The sequence below is a fragment of the Carettochelys insculpta genome, chromosome 2, assembly GCF_033958435.1.
Source record: "Carettochelys insculpta isolate YL-2023 chromosome 2, ASM3395843v1, whole genome shotgun sequence".
Taxonomy (NCBI): domain Eukaryota; kingdom Metazoa; phylum Chordata; order Testudines; family Carettochelyidae; genus Carettochelys; species Carettochelys insculpta.
This window is the reverse complement of record NC_134138.1, coordinates 208,401,485-208,424,589: the sequence shown is the minus strand read 5'-3', so window position 1 is coordinate 208,424,589 and position 23,105 is coordinate 208,401,485. Positions and strand designations below refer to the sequence as shown.

The 23,105-nt window shown below is 58.5% G+C and overlaps 13 non-coding genes across 13 annotated transcripts; all 13 read left to right on the top strand.

The window, feature by feature from the left end:
• The first annotated feature begins 62 nt into the window (after positions 1–62).
• Positions 63–145, top strand: TRNAL-CAG (transfer RNA leucine (anticodon CAG)). Its single transcript has one exon. It is a non-coding gene; the product is annotated as a tRNA-Leu (tRNA).
• Positions 146–3,274: 3,129 nt separating this feature from the next.
• Positions 3,275–3,357, top strand: TRNAL-AAG (transfer RNA leucine (anticodon AAG)). Its single transcript has one exon. It is a non-coding gene; the product is annotated as a tRNA-Leu (tRNA).
• A 142-nt stretch (positions 3,358–3,499) lies between these two features.
• Positions 3,500–3,582, top strand: TRNAL-CAG (transfer RNA leucine (anticodon CAG)). The gene has a single exon. It is a non-coding gene; the product is annotated as a tRNA-Leu (tRNA).
• A 3,179-nt stretch (positions 3,583–6,761) lies between these two features.
• On the top strand, positions 6,762–6,844 carry TRNAL-AAG (transfer RNA leucine (anticodon AAG)). Its single transcript has one exon. It is a non-coding gene; the product is annotated as a tRNA-Leu (tRNA).
• Positions 6,845–6,986: 142 nt separating this feature from the next.
• TRNAL-CAG (transfer RNA leucine (anticodon CAG)) lies at positions 6,987–7,069 on the top strand. Its single transcript has one exon. It is a non-coding gene; the product is annotated as a tRNA-Leu (tRNA).
• Positions 7,070–10,248: 3,179 nt separating this feature from the next.
• TRNAL-AAG (transfer RNA leucine (anticodon AAG)) lies at positions 10,249–10,331 on the top strand. The gene has a single exon. It is a non-coding gene; the product is annotated as a tRNA-Leu (tRNA).
• A 142-nt stretch (positions 10,332–10,473) lies between these two features.
• TRNAL-CAG (transfer RNA leucine (anticodon CAG)) lies at positions 10,474–10,556 on the top strand. Its single transcript has one exon. It is a non-coding gene; the product is annotated as a tRNA-Leu (tRNA).
• A 3,179-nt stretch (positions 10,557–13,735) lies between these two features.
• On the top strand, positions 13,736–13,818 carry TRNAL-AAG (transfer RNA leucine (anticodon AAG)). Its single transcript has one exon. It is a non-coding gene; the product is annotated as a tRNA-Leu (tRNA).
• Positions 13,819–13,960: 142 nt separating this feature from the next.
• Positions 13,961–14,043, top strand: TRNAL-CAG (transfer RNA leucine (anticodon CAG)). Its single transcript has one exon. It is a non-coding gene; the product is annotated as a tRNA-Leu (tRNA).
• A 3,184-nt stretch (positions 14,044–17,227) lies between these two features.
• Positions 17,228–17,310, top strand: TRNAL-AAG (transfer RNA leucine (anticodon AAG)). The gene has a single exon. It is a non-coding gene; the product is annotated as a tRNA-Leu (tRNA).
• Positions 17,311–17,452: 142 nt separating this feature from the next.
• On the top strand, positions 17,453–17,535 carry TRNAL-CAG (transfer RNA leucine (anticodon CAG)). Its single transcript has one exon. It is a non-coding gene; the product is annotated as a tRNA-Leu (tRNA).
• A 3,179-nt stretch (positions 17,536–20,714) lies between these two features.
• TRNAL-AAG (transfer RNA leucine (anticodon AAG)) lies at positions 20,715–20,797 on the top strand. The gene has a single exon. It is a non-coding gene; the product is annotated as a tRNA-Leu (tRNA).
• A 142-nt stretch (positions 20,798–20,939) lies between these two features.
• Positions 20,940–21,022, top strand: TRNAL-CAG (transfer RNA leucine (anticodon CAG)). Its single transcript has one exon. It is a non-coding gene; the product is annotated as a tRNA-Leu (tRNA).
• Positions 21,023–23,105: the final 2,083 nt, after the last annotated feature.

The window sequence follows — 23,105 nt, the reverse complement described above, 5'->3', positions numbered from 1 at the left end:
CCCAGTGGGCCGGAGTGCTGCCTCTCTGCCCACAGGTAGCTGAGGGAGGAGCCCAGCCGGCCGTCAGGGTGGCCGAGCGGTCCAAGGCGCTGCGTTCAGGTCGCAGTCTCTCCTGGAGGCGTGGGTTCGAATCCCACCCCTGACAGGCGTGGGCGCTCCCGTGAAGGCCAGCGGTCCTTTGGAGGTGGTGCCTCTTCTCTTCTCTTCCCGCCCCAAAAGGCGGGCTGCCCTGGTGTGCCCAATTGGCCGGCGGGGAGGGAAGGGCACAGCAATGAGAAAATCCACAGGAGACTCTTTGCTACAGGCTGTGGGATTTTCCACCCCACTGGGTGCAGCACATGCTGCGGGGGAACAGGGCACATTCGGAGGACCCCCGCCAAGATGCTTTGAGCCACAACCCCACAGCAGGAGAGGCCGACGAGGCCGCCCTTCGGCTCGGTGCGTGCCGAGCCCTTGTCCCTTGGGTTGCGGCCCAATTGCCGGGAGCTTCTTCGAAACATCCACAACTGGCCCCAGGACGAGCAACTGACGGGAGCCTTCAAGTGATTGCAAATGGCACGGGTGCCCTCTGCCTACCGAGACGTGCGCTGGAGCCTCTTTCCTGGGAAATGCCCGGGCGGCACGTGCCCCGCAGCAGGGGATGCCGGGCCCTGTCAGGCCGGGGAACCGTTTGAAAAGAGGGACCGCTTTCTGGAGGATCGGTACTTTACTCGGCAGCCCTCGGGGCTTCACGCTACGCCCTGGCGAGTGCCACAGTCGGTCAGAGAAGATTCTTTCCAGCTAACCTGCGGTCTCGCGGGAAACCCATCGCTGGATCCATGCCGTAGAGCCGCTGTCGAGAGCGTCTTCAGCACCGACGGCACTTCTCCCTCACAGTAGCTCAGCGGCCTCGTGCTGCCGTTAAACGGCTGGCCACGCTGGAAAAGGAAACGGTTTGTTCCTCGCTGCGTCTGGGACCAGGAGGGGCCTGGATTCCATCCAGATGGCCTTTCTGTCTTTCCTGGTGGGGAGGGGATTTTCTGGGGGGGAGCGCAGAGAAGTTGGACTCCATCTTTCGGGCTCCCCCAGGGGCATTGTTGGAATTTCCACAAACTGCTTGTTTTTCATCACCGGTGCTAGTTCCAACCCCTGCTTTTGCGGCCTTCTCCTGCTGCGCTTTTCCCGTCTCTGCTTTCTGGATTGCTTTCTACCCTGGGGGTTCCTACCAGGTGTGAGACACTGAAAATCGGACCAACAAGGTTTGGGACCAGGATGGGCCGAGCTTTGGCGCGGCTTGTCTTTCTCTCCTGGTGGAGAGAGGCTTTTCGGGGATGCCTGGGACAAGTTGGGCTGCGTGTTTAGGGCCCAAGACGTGTCGCTTGCTTGAGCTGACATTTCTTCTTGCCTTCCCCTTCGCAGTAGCATTGCTGGATGAGTCCTTTTTGGCCATGCTAGTTCTGCCTCTTCTCATCTCTTGCCCTGTTCTGGGCTCTTTTCAACTAGCGCTCTTTGAACGTTTAGAAGGAGCACGTTAGGGGTGGAGCGCTGCCTGCTGCCAGAAGTGACTAGCTGCCAGTGGCCTCCCTGGACAGAGCCACCTCCTCCTCCCTGCCCGCCCCGGATCGCTCAGAAAGCTCTTGATGCAGGCTGCAGCCGGGGGACTAAGCTGCCATCTGAAAAGTCTTTGCAGTACGTCCTCTCTTCGCGTGGGTCAGCAGCCCTTCCGGGCTGCGTTTGCGTAGCAGATGCGCTCCTGAAGCGATGAGCTGGGTTCGAGACGGGAGAGCGCAGGCAAAATGGAGGAGGGTCAGGGTCCCCTTAGCCTACAAGCATGGAACACTAGAACTGGAAGGGACCTCCAGAGGGCATCGGGTCCAGTTCCTTGCCCTCTTGGCAGGACCGACCACCCTTGTCAGGTGTCTAAGGCCTGAAATCCTAGTTACCTTTGGGAAATGAGGTCCTTTATTCCAACGTTGGGGTATTTTTTTTGTTTCTGAGCCCCTTGGGACTTAAAGGCCAACCCTGCAAACCTTGCAAAGCCAAAACAAGGCCTTACTTTGGACAATCTCTTCAAACAAGTGACAACAAATTGCATGGTTCCTAATGCGTAATGTGCGTGCAAATTGCACTTGGTAGCCTTGCTCACGTGAAGGGAAATCCATGCTTTCTTCCTGTCTGGGAGCACGTTCAAAATGGAGAAGCACACGAGTGGGTCGCCTCTGCGTGGTCCTTCTTCCTTTCTACGGCGGAGGAGGGAGCCATTCCGCTTCTGGCAGTCTCCCAGGCTGTTGCTTCAGATGGGGATTGCAGTCTGATGAGGCCCTTTGCCTGTTAAGCGCAGCTTCAGCTGACGACGAGGTCGCCACGCCTCTTCAAGTGGTCTCCCGGAACCAACTTCAACTCCAAGCACAGGGCCGCCCCTGACAACTTCACATCCACAAATGATACAGATCTAGCAGCAGCAGCAGCAACAAGACATTCCGTGAATGACCAGCTCTCATGAGACCCCTCATCTGGCCCACTTGGCACAGCGTTAGGTCGAAGCTTTGGACCGTGGTTACAGCAATGGTTCTGCTAGTGGTTGTCAAATCCAAGAACATCACAGAGGGCTGATCCCCAGGCTGATTCCAACGAGGCTCAGGAAAGCAACAATGCCTCAAAGACGTCCCAGGCTCAGAATCCCAACGGACACAGTCAGTGAAATCACCTGAAAGAGAAGACAAATGCAGAGCAACAGTCAAGCCAAGTCACTCACCCCAAAGGAACTTACTCACGCCTGGTTCGTTCAGCAGGGGGCTCTCCTTCTCAAACTCCCCCGTTTGCATGCGCTCGAGTGTCCGTTTGGGCTGCATTCTTTGCTGCCTGCTCTTGCGTGGCTCTCCCCGTGCTGTTTTCTTCCAGCGTGGCCATTTTCAGAAAGAAAAGGGGAAAAGGCCAGCAGTACGCTGGCGTGAGGCGCGCCGCCGCCTTTTGAATTCCACTGACTGCCACCCAGGAGAAAAACTTGCCAGCTGGGTGGGGCTGAATGAGTGGTCCAGAGCGCTGCCTTGTGGGGAGGTGTGGCTTCCCAATGCCACTCCTGAAAGTGGGCTGTCGGGCTTTTGTTGCTCGGGGGCAGGGAGGCTCCCTGCTCTTTTGCGTCAGTTGGTTTCAGGGGTTTCCTGTTGATCTGCTGGCAGGAGTTTTCCCGCCCCCCGGGGCCTGGTTGGGAAAGCAGGCCACCTGCTGGCGGGGGCCATGTCCCCCTGCCACCGCCAGCGGCGGGCAGAAAAGAAGGGGAGGGGCCCTTCTGGCCGTCAGGGTGGCCGAGCGGTCTAAGGCGCTGCGTTAAGGTCGCAGTCTCCCCTGGAGGCGTGGGTTCGAATCCCACCCCTGGCAGGCGGCTGACTTTTTCAGGGACCACCGTCTCCTCTTGGCAGCCAGGCCTGGAGCTTTTGTTGGCAGCAGCGGCCCTGACTCCCAGTGGGCCGGAGTGCTGCCTCTCTGCCCACAGGTAGCTGAGGGAGGAGCCCAGCCGGCCGTCAGGGTGGCTGAGCGGTCCAAGGCGCTGCGTTCAGGTCGCAGTCTCTCCTGGAGGCGTGGGTTCGAATCCCACCCCTGACAGGCGTGGGCGCTTCCGTGAAGGCCAGCGGTCCTTTGGAGGTGGTGCCTCTTCTCTTCTCTTCCCGCCCCAAAAGGCGGGCTGCCCTGGTGTGCCCAATTGGCCGGCGGGGAGGGAAGGGCACAGCAATGAGAAAATCCACAGGAGACTCTTTGCTACAGGCTGTGGGATTTTCCACCCCACTGGGTGCAGCACATGCTGCGGGGGAACAGGGCACATTCGGAGGACCCCCGCCTCCCTCAAGCAAAACAGGCCCTTGGCTGACCTCTTACGGAGGTGATGGCAAGATGCTTTGGGCCACAACCCCACAGCAGGAGAGGCCGACGAGGCCGCCCTTCGGCTCGGTGCGTGCCGAGCCCTTGTCCCTTGGGTTGCGGCCCAATTGCCGGGAGCTTCTTCGAAACATCCACAACTGGCCCCAGGACGAGCAACTGACGGGAGCCTTCAAGTGATTGCAAATGGCACGGGTGCCCTCTGCCTACCGAGACGTGCGCTGGAGCCTCTTTCCTGGGAAATGCCCGGGCGGCACGTGCCCCGCAGCAGGGGATGCCGGGCCCTGTCAGGCCGGGGAACCGTTTGAAAAGAGGGACCGCTTTCTGGAGGATCGGTACTTTACTCGGCAGCCCTCGGGGCTTCACGCTACGCCCTGGCGAGTGCCACAGTCGGTCAGAGAAGATTCTTTCCAGCTAACCTGCGGTCTCGCGGGAAACCCATCGCTGGATCCATGCCGTAGAGCCGCTGTCGAGAGCGTCTTCAGCACCGACGGCACTTCTCCCTCACAGTAGCTCAGCGGCCTCGTGCTGCCGTTAAACGGCTGGCCACGCTGGAAAAGGAAACGGTTTGTTCCTCGCTGCGTCTGGGACCAGGAGGGGCCTGGATTCCATCCAGATGGCCTTTCTGTCTTTCCTGGTGGGGAGGGGATTTTCTGGGGGGGAGCGCAGAGAAGTTGGACTCCATCTTTCGGGCTCCCCCAGGGGCATTGTTGGAATTTCCACAAACTGCTTGTTTTTCATCACCGGTGCTAGTTCCAACCCCTGCTTTTGCGGCCTTCTCCTGCTGCGCTTTTCCCGTCTCTGCTTTCTGGATTGCTTTCTACCCTGGGGGTTCCTACCAGGTGTGAGACACTGAAAATCGGACCAACAAGGTTTGGGACCAGGATGGGCCGAGCTTTGGCGCGGCTTGTCTTTCTCTCCTGGTGGAGAGAGGCTTTTCGGGGATGCCTGGGACAAGTTGGGCTGCGTGTTTAGGGCCCAAGACGTGTCGCTTGCTTGAGCTGACATTTCTTCTTGCCTTCCCCTTCGCAGTAGCATTGCTGGATGAGTCCTTTTTGGCCATGCTAGTTCTGCCTCTTCTCATCTCTTGCCCTGTTCTGGGCTCTTTTCAACTAGCGCTCTTTGAACGTTTAGAAGGAGCACGTTAGGGGTGGAGCGCTGCCTGCTGCCAGAAGTGACTAGCTGCCAGTGGCCTCCCTGGACAGAGCCACCTCCTCCTCCCTGCCCGCCCCGGATCGCTCAGAAAGCTCTTGATGCAGGCTGCAGCCGGGGGACTAAGCTGCCATCTGAAAAGTCTTTGCAGTACGTCCTCTCTTCGCGTGGGTCAGCAGCCCTTCCGGGCTGCGTTTGCGTAGCAGATGCGCTCCTGAAGCGATGAGCTGGGTTCGAGACGGGAGAGCGCAGGCAAAATGGAGGAGGGTCAGGGTCCCCTTAGCCTACAAGCATGGAACACTAGAACTGGAAGGGACCTCCAGAGGGCATCGGGTCCAGTTCCTTGCCCTCTTGGCAGGACCGACCACCCTTGTCAGGTGTCTAAGGCCTGAAATCCTAGTTACCTTTGGGAAATGAGGTCCTTTATTCCAACGTTGGGGTATTTTTTTTGTTTCTGAGCCCCTTGGGACTTAAAGGCCAACCCTGCAAACCTTGCAAAGCCAAAACAAGGCCTTACTTTGGACAATCTCTTCAAACAAGTGACAACAAATTGCATGGTTCCTAATGCGTAATGTGCGTGCAAATTGCACTTGGTAGCCTTGCTCACGTGAAGGGAAATCCATGCTTTCTTCCTGTCTGGGAGCACGTTCAAAATGGAGAAGCACACGAGTGGGTCGCCTCTGCGTGGTCCTTCTTCCTTTCTACGGCGGAGGAGGGAGCCATTCCGCTTCTGGCAGTCTCCCAGGCTGTTGCTTCAGATGGGGATTGCAGTCTGATGAGGCCCTTTGCCTGTTAAGCGCAGCTTCAGCTGACGACGAGGTCGCCACGCCTCTTCAAGTGGTCTCCCGGAACCAACTTCAACTCCAAGCACAGGGCCGCCCCTGACAACTTCACATCCACAAATGATACAGATCTAGCAGCAGCAGCAGCAACAAGACATTCCGTGAATGACCAGCTCTCATGAGACCCCTCATCTGGCCCACTTGGCACAGCGTTAGGTCGAAGCTTTGGACCGTGGTTACAGCAATGGTTCTGCTAGTCGTTGTCAAATCCAAGAACATCACAGAGGGCTGATCCCCAGGCTGATTCCAACGAGGCTCAGGAAAGCAACAATGCCTCAAAGACGTCCCAGGCTCAGAATCCCAACGGACACAGTCAGTGAAATCACCTGAAAGAGAAGACAAATGCAGAGCAACAGTCAAGCCAAGTCACTCACCCCAAAGGAACTTACTCACGCCTGGTTCGTTCAGCAGGGGGGCTCTCCTTCTCAAACTCCCCCGTTTGCATGCGCTCGAGTGTCCGTTTGGGCTGCATTCTTTGCTGCCTGCTCTTGCGTGGCTCTCCCCGTGCTGTTTTCTTCCAGCGTGGCCATTTTCAGAAAGAAAAGGGGAAAAGGCCAGCAGTACGCTGGCGTGAGGCGCGCCGCCGCCTTTTGAATTCCACTGACTGCCACCCAGGAGAAAAACTTGCCAGCTGGGTGGGGCTGAATGAGTGGTCCAGAGCGCTGCCTTGTGGGGAGGTGTGGCTTCCCAATGCCACTCCTGAAAGTGGGCTGTCGGGCTTTTGTTGCTCGGGGGCAGGGAGGCTCCCTGCTCTTTTGCGTCAGTTGGTTTCAGGGGTTTCCTGTTGATCTGCTGGCAGGAGTTTTCCCGCCCCCCGGGGCCTGGTTGGGAAAGCAGGCCACCTGCTGGCGGGGGCCATGTCCCCCTGCCACCGCCAGCGGCGGGCAGAAAAGAAGGGGAGGGGCCCTTCTGGCCGTCAGGGTGGCCGAGCGGTCTAAGGCGCTGCGTTAAGGTCGCAGTCTCCCCTGGAGGCGTGTGTTCGAATCCCACCCCTGGCAGGTGGCTGACTTTTTCAGGGACCACCGTCTCCTCTTGGCAGCCAGGCCTGGAGCTTTTGTTGGCAGCAGCGGCCCTGACTCCCAGTGGGCCGGAGTGCTGCCTCTCTGCCCACAGGTAGCTGAGGGAGGAGCCCAGCCGGCCGTCAGGGTGGCCGAGCGGTCCAAGGCGCTGCGTTCAGGTCGCAGTCTCTCCTGGAGGCGTGGGTTCGAATCCCACCCCTGACAGGCGTGGGCGCTCCCGTGAAGGCCAGCGGTCCTTTGGAGGTGGTGCCTCTTCTCTTCTCTTCCCGCCCCAAAAGGCGGGCTGCCCTGGTGTGCCCAATTGGCCGGCGGGGAGGGAAGGGCACAGCAATGAGAAAATCCACAGGAGACTCTTTGCTACAGGCTGTGGGATTTTCCACCCCACTGGGTGCAGCACATGCTGCGGGGGAACAGGGCACATTCGGAGGACCCCCGCCTCCCTCAAGCAAAACAGGCCCTTGGCTGACCTCTTACGGAGGTGATGGCAAGATGCTTTGGGCCACAACCCCACAGCAGGAGAGGCCGACGAGGCCGCCCTTCGGCTCGGTGCGTGCCGAGCCCTTGTCCCTTGGGTTGCGGCCCAATTGCCGGGAGCTTCTTCGAAACATCCACAACTGGCCCCAGGACGAGCAACTGACGGGAGCCTTCAAGTGATTGCAAATGGCACGGGTGCCCTCTGCCTACCGAGACGTGCGCTGGAGCCTCTTTCCTGGGAAATGCCCGGGCGGCACGTGCCCCGCAGCAGGGGATGCCGGGCCCTGTCAGGCCGGGGAACCGTTTGAAAAGAGGGACCGCTTTCTGGAGGATCGGTACTTTACTCGGCAGCCCTCGGGGCTTCACGCTACGCCCTGGCGAGTGCCACAGTCGGTCAGAGAAGATTCTTTCCAGCTAACCTGCGGTCTCGCGGGAAACCCATCGCTGGATCCATGCCGTAGAGCCGCTGTCGAGAGCGTCTTCAGCACCGACGGCACTTCTCCCTCACAGTAGCTCAGCGGCCTCGTGCTGCCGTTAAACGGCTGGCCACGCTGGAAAAGGAAACGGTTTGTTCCTCGCTGCGTCTGGGACCAGGAGGGGCCTGGATTCCATCCAGATGGCCTTTCTGTCTTTCCTGGTGGGGAGGGGATTTTCTGGGGGGGAGCGCAGAGAAGTTGGACTCCATCTTTCGGGCTCCCCCAGGGGCATTGTTGGAATTTCCACAAACTGCTTGTTTTTCATCACCGGTGCTAGTTCCAACCCCTGCTTTTGCGGCCTTCTCCTGCTGCGCTTTTCCCGTCTCTGCTTTCTGGATTGCTTTCTACCCTGGGGGTTCCTACCAGGTGTGAGACACTGAAAATCGGACCAACAAGGTTTGGGACCAGGATGGGCCGAGCTTTGGCGCGGCTTGTCTTTCTCTCCTGGTGGAGAGAGGCTTTTCGGGGATGCCTGGGACAAGTTGGGCTGCGTGTTTAGGGCCCAAGACGTGTCGCTTGCTTGAGCTGACATTTCTTCTTGCCTTCCCCTTCGCAGTAGCATTGCTGGATGAGTCCTTTTTGGCCATGCTAGTTCTGCCTCTTCTCATCTCTTGCCCTGTTCTGGGCTCTTTTCAACTAGCGCTCTTTGAACGTTTAGAAGGAGCACGTTAGGGGTGGAGCGCTGCCTGCTGCCAGAAGTGACTAGCTGCCAGTGGCCTCCCTGGACAGAGCCACCTCCTCCTCCCTGCCCGCCCCGGATCGCTCAGAAAGCTCTTGATGCAGGCTGCAGCCGGGGGACTAAGCTGCCATCTGAAAAGTCTTTGCAGTACGTCCTCTCTTCGCGTGGGTCAGCAGCCCTTCCGGGCTGCGTTTGCGTAGCAGATGCGCTCCTGAAGCGATGAGCTGGGTTCGAGACGGGAGAGCGCAGGCAAAATGGAGGAGGGTCAGGGTCCCCTTAGCCTACAAGCATGGAACACTAGAACTGGAAGGGACCTCCAGAGGGCATCGGGTCCAGTTCCTTGCCCTCTTGGCAGGACCGACCACCCTTGTCAGGTGTCTAAGGCCTGAAATCCTAGTTACCTTTGGGAAATGAGGTCCTTTATTCCAACGTTGGGGTATTTTTTTTGTTTCTGAGCCCCTTGGGACTTAAAGGCCAACCCTGCAAACCTTGCAAAGCCAAAACAAGGCCTTACTTTGGACAATCTCTTCAAACAAGTGACAACAAATTGCATGGTTCCTAATGCGTAATGTGCGTGCAAATTGCACTTGGTAGCCTTGCTCACGTGAAGGGAAATCCATGCTTTCTTCCTGTCTGGGAGCACGTTCAAAATGGAGAAGCACACGAGTGGGTCGCCTCTGCGTGGTCCTTCTTCCTTTCTACGGCGGAGGAGGGAGCCATTCCGCTTCTGGCAGTCTCCCAGGCTGTTGCTTCAGATGGGGATTGCAGTCTGATGAGGCCCTTTGCCTGTTAAGCGCAGCTTCAGCTGACGACGAGGTCGCCACGCCTCTTCAAGTGGTCTCCCGGAACCAACTTCAACTCCAAGCACAGGGCCGCCCCTGACAACTTCACATCCACAAATGATACAGATCTAGCAGCAGCAGCAGCAACAAGACATTCCGTGAATGACCAGCTCTCATGAGACCCCTCATCTGGCCCACTTGGCACAGCGTTAGGTCGAAGCTTTGGACCGTGGTTACAGCAATGGTTCTGCTAGTCGTTGTCAAATCCAAGAACATCACAGAGGGCTGATCCCCAGGCTGATTCCAACGAGGCTCAGGAAAGCAACAATGCCTCAAAGACGTCCCAGGCTCAGAATCCCAACGGACACAGTCAGTGAAATCACCTGAAAGAGAAGACAAATGCAGAGCAACAGTCAAGCCAAGTCACTCACCCCAAAGGAACTTACTCACGCCTGGTTCGTTCAGCAGGGGGGCTCTCCTTCTCAAACTCCCCCGTTTGCATGCGCTCGAGTGTCCGTTTGGGCTGCATTCTTTGCTGCCTGCTCTTGCGTGGCTCTCCCCGTGCTGTTTTCTTCCAGCGTGGCCATTTTCAGAAAGAAAAGGGGAAAAGGCCAGCAGTACGCTGGCGTGAGGCGCGCCGCCGCCTTTTGAATTCCACTGACTGCCACCCAGGAGAAAAACTTGCCAGCTGGGTGGGGCTGAATGAGTGGTCCAGAGCGCTGCCTTGTGGGGAGGTGTGGCTTCCCAATGCCACTCCTGAAAGTGGGCTGTCGGGCTTTTGTTGCTCGGGGGCAGGGAGGCTCCCTGCTCTTTTGCGTCAGTTGGTTTCAGGGGTTTCCTGTTGATCTGCTGGCAGGAGTTTTCCCGCCCCCCGGGGCCTGGTTGGGAAAGCAGGCCACCTGCTGGCGGGGGCCATGTCCCCCTGCCACCGCCAGCGGCGGGCAGAAAAGAAGGGGAGGGGCCCTTCTGGCCGTCAGGGTGGCCGAGCGGTCTAAGGCGCTGCGTTAAGGTCGCAGTCTCCCCTGGAGGCGTGTGTTCGAATCCCACCCCTGGCAGGTGGCTGACTTTTTCAGGGACCACCGTCTCCTCTTGGCAGCCAGGCCTGGAGCTTTTGTTGGCAGCAGCGGCCCTGACTCCCAGTGGGCCGGAGTGCTGCCTCTCTGCCCACAGGTAGCTGAGGGAGGAGCCCAGCCGGCCGTCAGGGTGGCCGAGCGGTCCAAGGCGCTGCGTTCAGGTCGCAGTCTCTCCTGGAGGCGTGGGTTCGAATCCCACCCCTGACAGGCGTGGGCGCTCCCGTGAAGGCCAGCGGTCCTTTGGAGGTGGTGCCTCTTCTCTTCTCTTCCCGCCCCAAAAGGCGGGCTGCCCTGGTGTGCCCAATTGGCCGGCGGGGAGGGAAGGGCACAGCAATGAGAAAATCCACAGGAGACTCTTTGCTACAGGCTGTGGGATTTTCCACCCCACTGGGTGCAGCACATGCTGCGGGGGAACAGGGCACATTCGGAGGACCCCCGCCTCCCTCAAGCAAAACAGGCCCTTGGCTGACCTCTTACGGAGGTGATGGCAAGATGCTTTGGGCCACAACCCCACAGCAGGAGAGGCCGACGAGGCCGCCCTTCGGCTCGGTGCGTGCCGAGCCCTTGTCCCTTGGGTTGCGGCCCAATTGCCGGGAGCTTCTTCGAAACATCCACAACTGGCCCCAGGACGAGCAACTGACGGGAGCCTTCAAGTGATTGCAAATGGCACGGGTGCCCTCTGCCTACCGAGACGTGCGCTGGAGCCTCTTTCCTGGGAAATGCCCGGGCGGCACGTGCCCCGCAGCAGGGGATGCCGGGCCCTGTCAGGCCGGGGAACCGTTTGAAAAGAGGGACCGCTTTCTGGAGGATCGGTACTTTACTCGGCAGCCCTCGGGGCTTCACGCTACGCCCTGGCGAGTGCCACAGTCGGTCAGAGAAGATTCTTTCCAGCTAACCTGCGGTCTCGCGGGAAACCCATCGCTGGATCCATGCCGTAGAGCCGCTGTCGAGAGCGTCTTCAGCACCGACGGCACTTCTCCCTCACAGTAGCTCAGCGGCCTCGTGCTGCCGTTAAACGGCTGGCCACGCTGGAAAAGGAAACGGTTTGTTCCTCGCTGCGTCTGGGACCAGGAGGGGCCTGGATTCCATCCAGATGGCCTTTCTGTCTTTCCTGGTGGGGAGGGGATTTTCTGGGGGGGAGCGCAGAGAAGTTGGACTCCATCTTTCGGGCTCCCCCAGGGGCATTGTTGGAATTTCCACAAACTGCTTGTTTTTCATCACCGGTGCTAGTTCCAACCCCTGCTTTTGCGGCCTTCTCCTGCTGCGCTTTTCCCGTCTCTGCTTTCTGGATTGCTTTCTACCCTGGGGGTTCCTACCAGGTGTGAGACACTGAAAATCGGACCAACAAGGTTTGGGACCAGGATGGGCCGAGCTTTGGCGCGGCTTGTCTTTCTCTCCTGGTGGAGAGAGGCTTTTCGGGGATGCCTGGGACAAGTTGGGCTGCGTGTTTAGGGCCCAAGACGTGTCGCTTGCTTGAGCTGACATTTCTTCTTGCCTTCCCCTTCGCAGTAGCATTGCTGGATGAGTCCTTTTTGGCCATGCTAGTTCTGCCTCTTCTCATCTCTTGCCCTGTTCTGGGCTCTTTTCAACTAGCGCTCTTTGAACGTTTAGAAGGAGCACGTTAGGGGTGGAGCGCTGCCTGCTGCCAGAAGTGACTAGCTGCCAGTGGCCTCCCTGGACAGAGCCACCTCCTCCTCCCTGCCCGCCCCGGATCGCTCAGAAAGCTCTTGATGCAGGCTGCAGCCGGGGGACTAAGCTGCCATCTGAAAAGTCTTTGCAGTACGTCCTCTCTTCGCGTGGGTCAGCAGCCCTTCCGGGCTGCGTTTGCGTAGCAGATGCGCTCCTGAAGCGATGAGCTGGGTTCGAGACGGGAGAGCGCAGGCAAAATGGAGGAGGGTCAGGGTCCCCTTAGCCTACAAGCATGGAACACTAGAACTGGAAGGGACCTCCAGAGGGCATCGGGTCCAGTTCCTTGCCCTCTTGGCAGGACCGACCACCCTTGTCAGGTGTCTAAGGCCTGAAATCCTAGTTACCTTTGGGAAATGAGGTCCTTTATTCCAACGTTGGGGTATTTTTTTTGTTTCTGAGCCCCTTGGGACTTAAAGGCCAACCCTGCAAACCTTGCAAAGCCAAAACAAGGCCTTACTTTGGACAATCTCTTCAAACAAGTGACAACAAATTGCATGGTTCCTAATGCGTAATGTGCGTGCAAATTGCACTTGGTAGCCTTGCTCACGTGAAGGGAAATCCATGCTTTCTTCCTGTCTGGGAGCACGTTCAAAATGGAGAAGCACACGAGTGGGTCGCCTCTGCGTGGTCCTTCTTCCTTTCTACGGCGGAGGAGGGAGCCATTCCGCTTCTGGCAGTCTCCCAGGCTGTTGCTTCAGATGGGGATTGCAGTCTGATGAGGCCCTTTGCCTGTTAAGCGCAGCTTCAGCTGACGACGAGGTCGCCACGCCTCTTCAAGTGGTCTCCCGGAACCAACTTCAACTCCAAGCACAGGGCCGCCCCTGACAACTTCACATCCACAAATGATACAGATCTAGCAGCAGCAGCAGCAACAAGACATTCCGTGAATGACCAGCTCTCATGAGACCCCTCATCTGGCCCACTTGGCACAGCGTTAGGTCGAAGCTTTGGACCGTGGTTACAGCAATGGTTCTGCTAGTCGTTGTCAAATCCAAGAACATCACAGAGGGCTGATCCCCAGGCTGATTCCAACGAGGCTCAGGAAAGCAACAATGCCTCAAAGACGTCCCAGGCTCAGAATCCCAACGGACACAGTCAGTGAAATCACCTGAAAGAGAAGACAAATGCAGAGCAACAGTCAAGCCAAGTCACTCACCCCAAAGGAACTTACTCACGCCTGGTTCGTTCAGCAGGGGGGCTCTCCTTCTCAAACTCCCCCGTTTGCATGCGCTCGAGTGTCCGTTTGGGCTGCATTCTTTGCTGCCTGCTCTTGCGTGGCTCTCCCCGTGCTGTTTTCTTCCAGCGTGGCCATTTTCAGAAAGAAAAGGGGAAAAGGCCAGCAGTACGCTGGCGTGAGGCGCGCCGCCGCCTTTTGAATTCCACTGACTGCCACCCAGGAGAAAAACTTGCCAGCTGGGTGGGGCTGAATGAGTGGTCCAGAGCGCTGCCTTGTGGGGAGGTGTGGCTTCCCAATGCCACTCCTGAAAGTGGGCTGTCGGGCTTTTGTTGCTCGGGGGCAGGGAGGCTCCCTGCTCTTTTGCGTCAGTTGGTTTCAGGGGTTTCCTGTTGATCTGCTGGCAGGAGTTTTCCCGCCCCCCGGGGCCTGGTTGGGAAAGCAGGCCACCTGCTGGCGGGGGCCATGTCCCCCTGCCACCGCCAGCGGCGGGCAGAAAAGAAGGGGAGGGGCCCTTCTGGTCGTCAGGGTGGCCGAGCGGTCTAAGGCGCTGCGTTAAGGTCGCAGTCTCCCCTGGAGGCGTGGGTTCGAATCCCACCCCTGGCAGGCGGCTGACTTTTTCAGGGACCACCGTCTCCTCTTGGCAGCCAGGCCTGGAGCTTTTGTTGGCAGCAGCGGCCCTGACTCCCAGTGGGCCGGAGTGCTGCCTCTCTGCCCACAGGTAGCTGAGGGAGGAGCCCAGCCGGCCGTCAGGGTGGCCGAGCGGTCCAAGGCGCTGCGTTCAGGTCGCAGTCTCTCCTGGAGGCGTGGGTTCGAATCCCACCCCTGACAGGCGTGGGCGCTCCCGTGAAGGCCAGCGGTCCTTTGGAGGTGGTGCCTCTTCTCTTCTCTTCTCTTCCCGCCCCAAAAGGCGGGCTGCCCTGGTGTGCCCAATTGGCCGGCGGGGAGGGAAGGGCACAGCAATGAGAAAATCCACAGGAGACTCTTTGCTACAGGCTGTGGGATTTTCCACCCCACTGGGTGCAGCACATGCTGCGGGGGAACAGGGCACATTCGGAGGACCCCCGCCTCCCTCAAGCAAAACAGGCCCTTGGCTGACCTCTTACGGAGGTGATGGCAAGATGCTTTGGGCCACAACCCCACAGCAGGAGAGGCCGACGAGGCCGCCCTTCGGCTCGGTGCGTGCCGAGCCCTTGTCCCTTGGGTTGCGGCCCAATTGCCGGGAGCTTCTTCGAAACATCCACAACTGGCCCCAGGACGAGCAACTGACGGGAGCCTTCAAGTGATTGCAAATGGCACGGGTGCCCTCTGCCTACCGAGACGTGCGCTGGAGCCTCTTTCCTGGGAAATGCCCGGGCGGCACGTGCCCCGCAGCAGGGGATGCCGGGCCCTGTCAGGCCGGGGAACCGTTTGAAAAGAGGGACCGCTTTCTGGAGGATCGGTACTTTACTCGGCAGCCCTCGGGGCTTCACGCTACGCCCTGGCGAGTGCCACAGTCGGTCAGAGAAGATTCTTTCCAGCTAACCTGCGGTCTCGCGGGAAACCCATCGCTGGATCCATGCCGTAGAGCCGCTGTCGAGAGCGTCTTCAGCACCGACGGCACTTCTCCCTCACAGTAGCTCAGCGGCCTCGTGCTGCCGTTAAACGGCTGGCCACGCTGGAAAAGGAAACGGTTTGTTCCTCGCTGCGTCTGGGACCAGGAGGGGCCTGGATTCCATCCAGATGGCCTTTCTGTCTTTCCTGGTGGGGAGGGGATTTTCTGGGGGGGAGCGCAGAGAAGTTGGACTCCATCTTTCGGGCTCCCCCAGGGGCATTGTTGGAATTTCCACAAACTGCTTGTTTTTCATCACCGGTGCTAGTTCCAACCCCTGCTTTTGCGGCCTTCTCCTGCTGCGCTTTTCCCGTCTCTGCTTTCTGGATTGCTTTCTACCCTGGGGGTTCCTACCAGGTGTGAGACACTGAAAATCGGACCAACAAGGTTTGGGACCAGGATGGGCCGAGCTTTGGCGCGGCTTGTCTTTCTCTCCTGGTGGAGAGAGGCTTTTCGGGGATGCCTGGGACAAGTTGGGCTGCGTGTTTAGGGCCCAAGACGTGTCGCTTGCTTGAGCTGACATTTCTTCTTGCCTTCCCCTTCGCAGTAGCATTGCTGGATGAGTCCTTTTTGGCCATGCTAGTTCTGCCTCTTCTCATCTCTTGCCCTGTTCTGGGCTCTTTTCAACTAGCGCTCTTTGAACGTTTAGAAGGAGCACGTTAGGGGTGGAGCGCTGCCTGCTGCCAGAAGTGACTAGCTGCCAGTGGCCTCCCTGGACAGAGCCACCTCCTCCTCCCTGCCCGCCCCGGATCGCTCAGAAAGCTCTTGATGCAGGCTGCAGCCGGGGGACTAAGCTGCCATCTGAAAAGTCTTTGCAGTACGTCCTCTCTTCGCGTGGGTCAGCAGCCCTTCCGGGCTGCGTTTGCGTAGCAGATGCGCTCCTGAAGCGATGAGCTGGGTTCGAGACGGGAGAGCGCAGGCAAAATGGAGGAGGGTCAGGGTCCCCTTAGCCTACAAGCATGGAACACTAGAACTGGAAGGGACCTCCAGAGGGCATCGGGTCCAGTTCCTTGCCCTCTTGGCAGGACCGACCACCCTTGTCAGGTGTCTAAGGCCTGAAATCCTAGTTACCTTTGGGAAATGAGGTCCTTTATTCCAACGTTGGGGTATTTTTTTTGTTTCTGAGCCCCTTGGGACTTAAAGGCCAACCCTGCAAACCTTGCAAAGCCAAAACAAGGCCTTACTTTGGACAATCTCTTCAAACAAGTGACAACAAATTGCATGGTTCCTAATGCGTAATGTGCGTGCAAATTGCACTTGGTAGCCTTGCTCACGTGAAGGGAAATCCATGCTTTCTTCCTGTCTGGGAGCACGTTCAAAATGGAGAAGCACACGAGTGGGTCGCCTCTGCGTGGTCCTTCTTCCTTTCTACGGCGGAGGAGGGAGCCATTCCGCTTCTGGCAGTCTCCCAGGCTGTTGCTTCAGATGGGGATTGCAGTCTGATGAGGCCCTTTGCCTGTTAAGCGCAGCTTCAGCTGACGACGAGGTCGCCACGCCTCTTCAAGTGGTCTCCCGGAACCAACTTCAACTCCAAGCACAGGGCCGCCCCTGACAACTTCACATCCACAAATGATACAGATCTAGCAGCAGCAGCAGCAACAAGACATTCCGTGAATGACCAGCTCTCATGAGACCCCTCATCTGGCCCACTTGGCACAGCGTTAGGTCGAAGCTTTGGACCGTGGTTACAGCAATGGTTCTGCTAGTCGTTGTCAAATCCAAGAACATCACAGAGGGCTGATCCCCAGGCTGATTCCAACGAGGCTCAGGAAAGCAACAATGCCTCAAAGACGTCCCAGGCTCAGAATCCCAACGGACACAGTCAGTGAAATCACCTGAAAGAGAAGACAAATGCAGAGCAACAGTCAAGCCAAGTCACTCACCCCAAAGGAACTTACTCACGCCTGGTTCGTTCAGCAGGGGGGCTCTCCTTCTCAAACTCCCCCGTTTGCATGCGCTCGAGTGTCCGTTTGGGCTGCATTCTTTGCTGCCTGCTCTTGCGTGGCTCTCCCCGTGCTGTTTTCTTCCAGCGTGGCCATTTTCAGAAAGAAAAGGGGAAAAGGCCAGCAGTACGCTGGCGTGAGGCGCGCCGCCGCCTTTTGAATTCCACTGACTGCCACCCAGGAGAAAAACTTGCCAGCTGGGTGGGGCTGAATGAGTGGTCCAGAGCGCTGCCTTGTGGGGAGGTGTGGCTTCCCAATGCCACTCCTGAAAGTGGGCTGTCGGGCTTTTGTTGCTCGGGGGCAGGGAGGCTCCCTGCTCTTTTGCGTCAGTTGGTTTCAGGGGTTTCCTGTTGATCTGCTGGCAGGAGTTTTCCCGCCCCCCGGGGCCTGGTTGGGAAAGCAGGCCACCTGCTGGCGGGGGCCATGTCCCCCTGCCACCGCCAGCGGCGGGCAGAAAAGAAGGGGAGGGGCCCTTCTGGTCGTCAGGGTGGCCGAGCGGTCTAAGGCGCTGCGTTAAGGTCGCAGTCTCCCCTGGAGGCGTGGGTTCGAATCCCACCCCTGGCAGGCGGCTGACTTTTTCAGGGACCACCGTCTCCTCTTGGCAGCCAGGCCTGGAGCTTTTGTTGGCAGCAGCGGCCCTGACTCCCAGTGGGCCGGAGTGCTGCCTCTCTGCCCACAGGTAGCTGAGGGAGGAGCCCAGCCGGCCGTCAGGGTGGCCGAGCGGTCCAAGGCGCTGCGTTCAGGTCGCAGTCTCTCCTGGAGGCGTGGGTTCGAATCCCACCCCTGACAGGCGTGGGCGCTCCCGTGAAGGCCAGCGGTCCTTTGGAGGTGGTGCCTCTTCTCTTCTCTTCCCGCCCCAAAAGGCGGGCTGCCCTGGTGTGCCCAATTGGCCGGCGGGGAGGGAAGGGCACAGCAATGAGAAAATCCACAGGAGACTCTTTGCTACAGGCTGTGGGATTTTCCACCCCACTGGGTGCAGCACATGCTGCGGGGGAACAGGGCACATTCGGAGGACCCCCGCCTCCCTCAAGCAAAACAGGCCCTTGGCTGACCTCTTACGGAGGTGATGGCAAGATGCTTTGGGCCACAACCCCACAGCAGGAGAGGCCGACGAGGCCGCCCTTCGGCTCGGTGCGTGCCGAGCCCTTGTCCCTTGGGTTGCGGCCCAATTGCCGGGAGCTTCTTCGAAACATCCACAACTGGCCCCAGGACGAGCAACTGACGGGAGCCTTCAAGTGATTGCAAATGGCACGGGTGCCCTCTGCCTACCGAGACGTGCGCTGGAGCCTCTTTCCTGGGAAATGCCCGGGCGGCACGTGCCCCGCAGCAGGGGATGCCGGGCCCTGTCAGGCCGGGGAACCGTTTGAAAAGAGGGACCGCTTTCTGGAGGATCGGTACTTTACTCGGCAGCCCTCGGGGCTTCACGCTACGCCCTGGCGAGTGCCACAGTCGGTCAGAGAAGATTCTTTCCAGCTAACCTGCGGTCTCGCGGGAAACCCATCGCTGGATCCATGCCGTAGAGCCGCTGTCGAGAGCGTCTTCAGCACCGACGGCACTTCTCCCTCACAGTAGCTCAGCGGCCTCGTGCTGCCGTTAAACGGCTGGCCACGCTGGAAAAGGAAACGGTTTGTTCCTCGCTGCGTCTGGGACCAGGAGGGGCCTGGATTCCATCCAGATGGCCTTTCTGTCTTTCCTGGTGGGGAGGGGATTTTCTGGGGGGGAGCGCAGAGAAGTTGGACTCCATCTTTCGGGCTCCCCCAGGGGCATTGTTGGAATTTCCACAAACTGCTTGTTTTTCATCACCGGTGCTAGTTCCAACCCCTGCTTTTGCGGCCTTCTCCTGCTGCGCTTTTCCCGTCTCTGCTTTCTGGATTGCTTTCTACCCTGGGGGTTCCTACCAGGTGTGAGACACTGAAAATCGGACCAACAAGGTTTGGGACCAGGATGGGCCGAGCTTTGGCGCGGCTTGTCTTTCTCTCCTGGTGGAGAGAGGCTTTTCGGGGATGCCTGGGACAAGTTGGGCTGCGTGTTTAGGGCCCAAGACGTGTCGCTTGCTTGAGCTGACATTTCTTCTTGCCTTCCCCTTCGCAGTAGCATTGCTGGATGAGTCCTTTTTGGCCATGCTAGTTCTGCCTCTTCTCATCTCTTGCCCTGTTCTGGGCTCTTTTCAACTAGCGCTCTTTGAACGTTTAGAAGGAGCACGTTAGGGGTGGAGCGCTGCCTGCTGCCAGAAGTGACTAGCTGCCAGTGGCCTCCCTGGACAGAGCCACCTCCTCCTCCCTGCCCGCCCCGGATCGCTCAGAAAGCTCTTGATGCAGGCTGCAGCCGGGGGACTAAGCTGCCATCTGAAAAGTCTTTGCAGTACGTCCTCTCTTCGCGTGGGTCAGCAGCCCTTCCGGGCTGCGTTTGCGTAGCAGATGCGCTCCTGAAGCGATGAGCTGGGTTCGAGACGGGAGAGCGCAGGCAAAATGGAGGAGGGTCAGGGTCCCCTTAGCCTACAAGCATGGAACACTAGAACTGGAAGGGACCTCCAGAGGGCATCGGGTCCAGTTCCTTGCCCTCTTGGCAGGACCGACCACCCTTGTCAGGTGTCTAAGGCCTGAAATCCTAGTTACCTTTGGGAAATGAGGTCCTTTATTCCAACGTTGGGGTATTTTTTTTGTTTCTGAGCCCCTTGGGACTTAAAGGCCAACCCTGCAAACCTTGCAAAGCCAAAACAAGGCCTTACTTTGGACAATCTCTTCAAACAAGTGACAACAAATTGCATGGTTCCTAATGCGTAATGTGCGTGCAAATTGCACTTGGTAGCCTTGCTCACGTGAAGGGAAATCCATGCTTTCTTCCTGTCTGGGAGCACGTTCAAAATGGAGAAGCACACGAGTGGGTCGCCTCTGCGTGGTCCTTCTTCCTTTCTACGGCGGAGGAGGGAGCCATTCCGCTTCTGGCAGTCTCCCAGGCTGTTGCTTCAGATGGGGATTGCAGTCTGATGAGGCCCTTTGCCTGTTAAGCGCAGCTTCAGCTGACGACGAGGTCGCCACGCCTCTTCAAGTGGTCTCCCGGAACCAACTTCAACTCCAAGCACAGGGCCGCCCCTGACAACTTCACATCCACAAATGATACAGATCTAGCAGCAGCAGCAGCAACAAGACATTCCGTGAATGACCAGCTCTCATGAGACCCCTCATCTGGCCCACTTGGCACAGCGTTAGGTCGAAGCTTTGGACCGTGGTTACAGCAATGGTTCTGCTAGTCGTTGTCAAATCCAAGAACATCACAGAGGGCTGATCCCCAGGCTGATTCCAACGAGGCTCAGGAAAGCAACAATGCCTCAAAGACGTCCCAGGCTCAGAATCCCAACGGACACAGTCAGTGAAATCACCTGAAAGAGAAGACAAATGCAGAGCAACAGTCAAGCCAAGTCACTCACCCCAAAGGAACTTACTCACGCCTGGTTCGTTCAGCAGGGGGGCTCTCCTTCTCAAACTCCCCCGTTTGCATGCGCTCGAGTGTCCGTTTGGGCTGCATTCTTTGCTGCCTGCTCTTGCGTGGCTCTCCCCGTGCTGTTTTCTTCCAGCGTGGCCATTTTCAGAAAGAAAAGGGGAAAAGGCCAGCAGTACGCTGGCGTGAGGCGCGCCGCCGCCTTTTGAATTCCACTGACTGCCACCCAGGAGAAAAACTTGCCAGCTGGGTGGGGCTGAATGAGTGGTCCAGAGCGCTGCCTTGTGGGGAGGTGTGGCTTCCCAATGCCACTCCTGAAAGTGGGCTGTCGGGCTTTTGTTGCTCGGGGGCAGGGAGGCTCCCTGCTCTTTTGCGTCAGTTGGTTTCAGGGGTTTCCTGTTGATCTGCTGGCAGGAGTTTTCCCGCCCCCCGGGGCCTGGTTGGGAAAGCAGGCCACCTGCTGGCGGGGGCCATGTCCCCCTGCCACCGCCAGCGGCGGGCAGAAAAGAAGGGGAGGGGCCCTTCTGGCCGTCAGGGTGGCCGAGCGGTCTAAGGCGCTGCGTTAAGGTCGCAGTCTCCCCTGGAGGCGTGGGTTCGAATCCCACCCCTGGCAGGCGGCTGACTTTTTCAGGGACCACCGTCTCCTCTTGGCAGCCAGGCCTGGAGCTTTTGTTGGCAGCAGCGGCCCTGACTCCCAGTGGGCCGGAGTGCTGCCTCTCTGCCCACAGGTAGCTGAGGGAGGAGCCCAGCCGGCCGTCAGGGTGGCCGAGCGGTCCAAGGCGCTGCGTTCAGGTCGCAGTCTCTCCTGGAGGCGTGGGTTCGAATCCCACCCCTGACAGGCGTGGGCGCTCCCGTGAAGGCCAGCGGTCCTTTGGAGGTGGTGCCTCTTCTCTTCTCTTCTCTTCCCGCCCCAAAAGGCGGGCTGCCCTGGTGTGCCCAATTGGCCGGCGGGGAGGGAAGGGCACAGCAATGAGAAAATCCACAGGAGACTCTTTGCTACAGGCTGTGGGATTTTCCACCCCACTGGGTGCAGCACATGCTGCGGGGGAACAGGGCACATTCGGAGGACCCCCGCCTCCCTCAAGCAAAACAGGCCCTTGGCTGACCTCTTACGGAGGTGATGGCAAGATGCTTTGGGCCACAACCCCACAGCAGGAGAGGCCGACGAGGCCGCCCTTCGGCTCGGTGCGTGCCGAGCCCTTGTCCCTTGGGTTGCGGCCCAATTGCCGGGAGCTTCTTCGAAACATCCACAACTGGCCCCAGGACGAGCAACTGACGGGAGCCTTCAAGTGATTGCAAATGGCACGGGTGCCCTCTGCCTACCGAGACGTGCGCTGGAGCCTCTTTCCTGGGAAATGCCCGGGCGGCACGTGCCCCGCAGCAGGGGATGCCGGGCCCTGTCAGGCCGGGGAACCGTTTGAAAAGAGGGACCGCTTTCTGGAGGATCGGTACTTTACTCGGCAGCCCTCGGGGCTTCACGCTACGCCCTGGCGAGTGCCACAGTCGGTCAGAGAAGATTCTTTCCAGCTAACCTGCGGTCTCGCGGGAAACCCATCGCTGGATCCATGCCGTAGAGCCGCTGTCGAGAGCGTCTTCAGCACCGACGGCACTTCTCCCTCACAGTAGCTCAGCGGCCTCGTGCTGCCGTTAAACGGCTGGCCACGCTGGAAAAGGAAACGGTTTGTTCCTCGCTGCGTCTGGGACCAGGAGGGGCCTGGATTCCATCCAGATGGCCTTTCTGTCTTTCCTGGTGGGGAGGGGATTTTCTGGGGGGGAGCGCAGAGAAGTTGGACTCCATCTTTCGGGCTCCCCCAGGGGCATTGTTGGAATTTCCACAAACTGCTTGTTTTTCATCACCGGTGCTAGTTCCAACCCCTGCTTTTGCGGCCTTCTCCTGCTGCGCTTTTCCCGTCTCTGCTTTCTGGATTGCTTTCTACCCTGGGGGTTCCTACCAGGTGTGAGACACTGAAAATCGGACCAACAAGGTTTGGGACCAGGATGGGCCGAGCTTTGGCGCGGCTTGTCTTTCTCTCCTGGTGGAGAGAGGCTTTTCGGGGATGCCTGGGACAAGTTGGGCTGCGTGTTTAGGGCCCAAGACGTGTCGCTTGCTTGAGCTGACATTTCTTCTTGCCTTCCCCTTCGCAGTAGCATTGCTGGATGAGTCCTTTTTGGCCATGCTAGTTCTGCCTCTTCTCATCTCTTGCCCTGTTCTGGGCTCTTTTCAACTAGCGCTCTTTGAACGTTTAGAAGGAGCACGTTAGGGGTGGAGCGCTGCCTGCTGCCAGAAGTGACTAGCTGCCAGTGGCCTCCCTGGACAGAGCCACCTCCTCCTCCCTGCCCGCCCCGGATCGCTCAGAAAGCTCTTGATGCAGGCTGCAGCCGGGGGACTAAGCTGCCATCTGAAAAGTCTTTGCAGTACGTCCTCTCTTCGCGTGGGTCAGCAGCCCTTCCGGGCTGCGTTTGCGTAGCAGATGCGCTCCTGAAGCGATGAGCTGGGTTCGAGACGGGAGAGCGCAGGCAAAATGGAGGAGGGTCAGGGTCCCCTTAGCCTACAAGCATGGAACACTAGAACTGGAAGGGACCTCCAGAGGGCATCGGGTCCAGTTCCTTGCCCTCTTGGCAGGACCGACCACCCTTGTCAGGTGTCTAAGGCCTGAAATCCTAGTTACCTTTGGGAAATGAGGTCCTTTATTCCAACGTTGGGGTATTTTTTTTGTTTCTGAGCCCCTTGGGACTTAAAGGCCAACCCTGCAAACCTTGCAAAGCCAAAACAAGGCCTTACTTTGGACAATCTCTTCAAACAAGTGACAACAAATTGCATGGTTCCTAATGCGTAATGTGCGTGCAAATTGCACTTGGTAGCCTTGCTCACGTGAAGGGAAATCCATGCTTTCTTCCTGTCTGGGAGCACGTTCAAAATG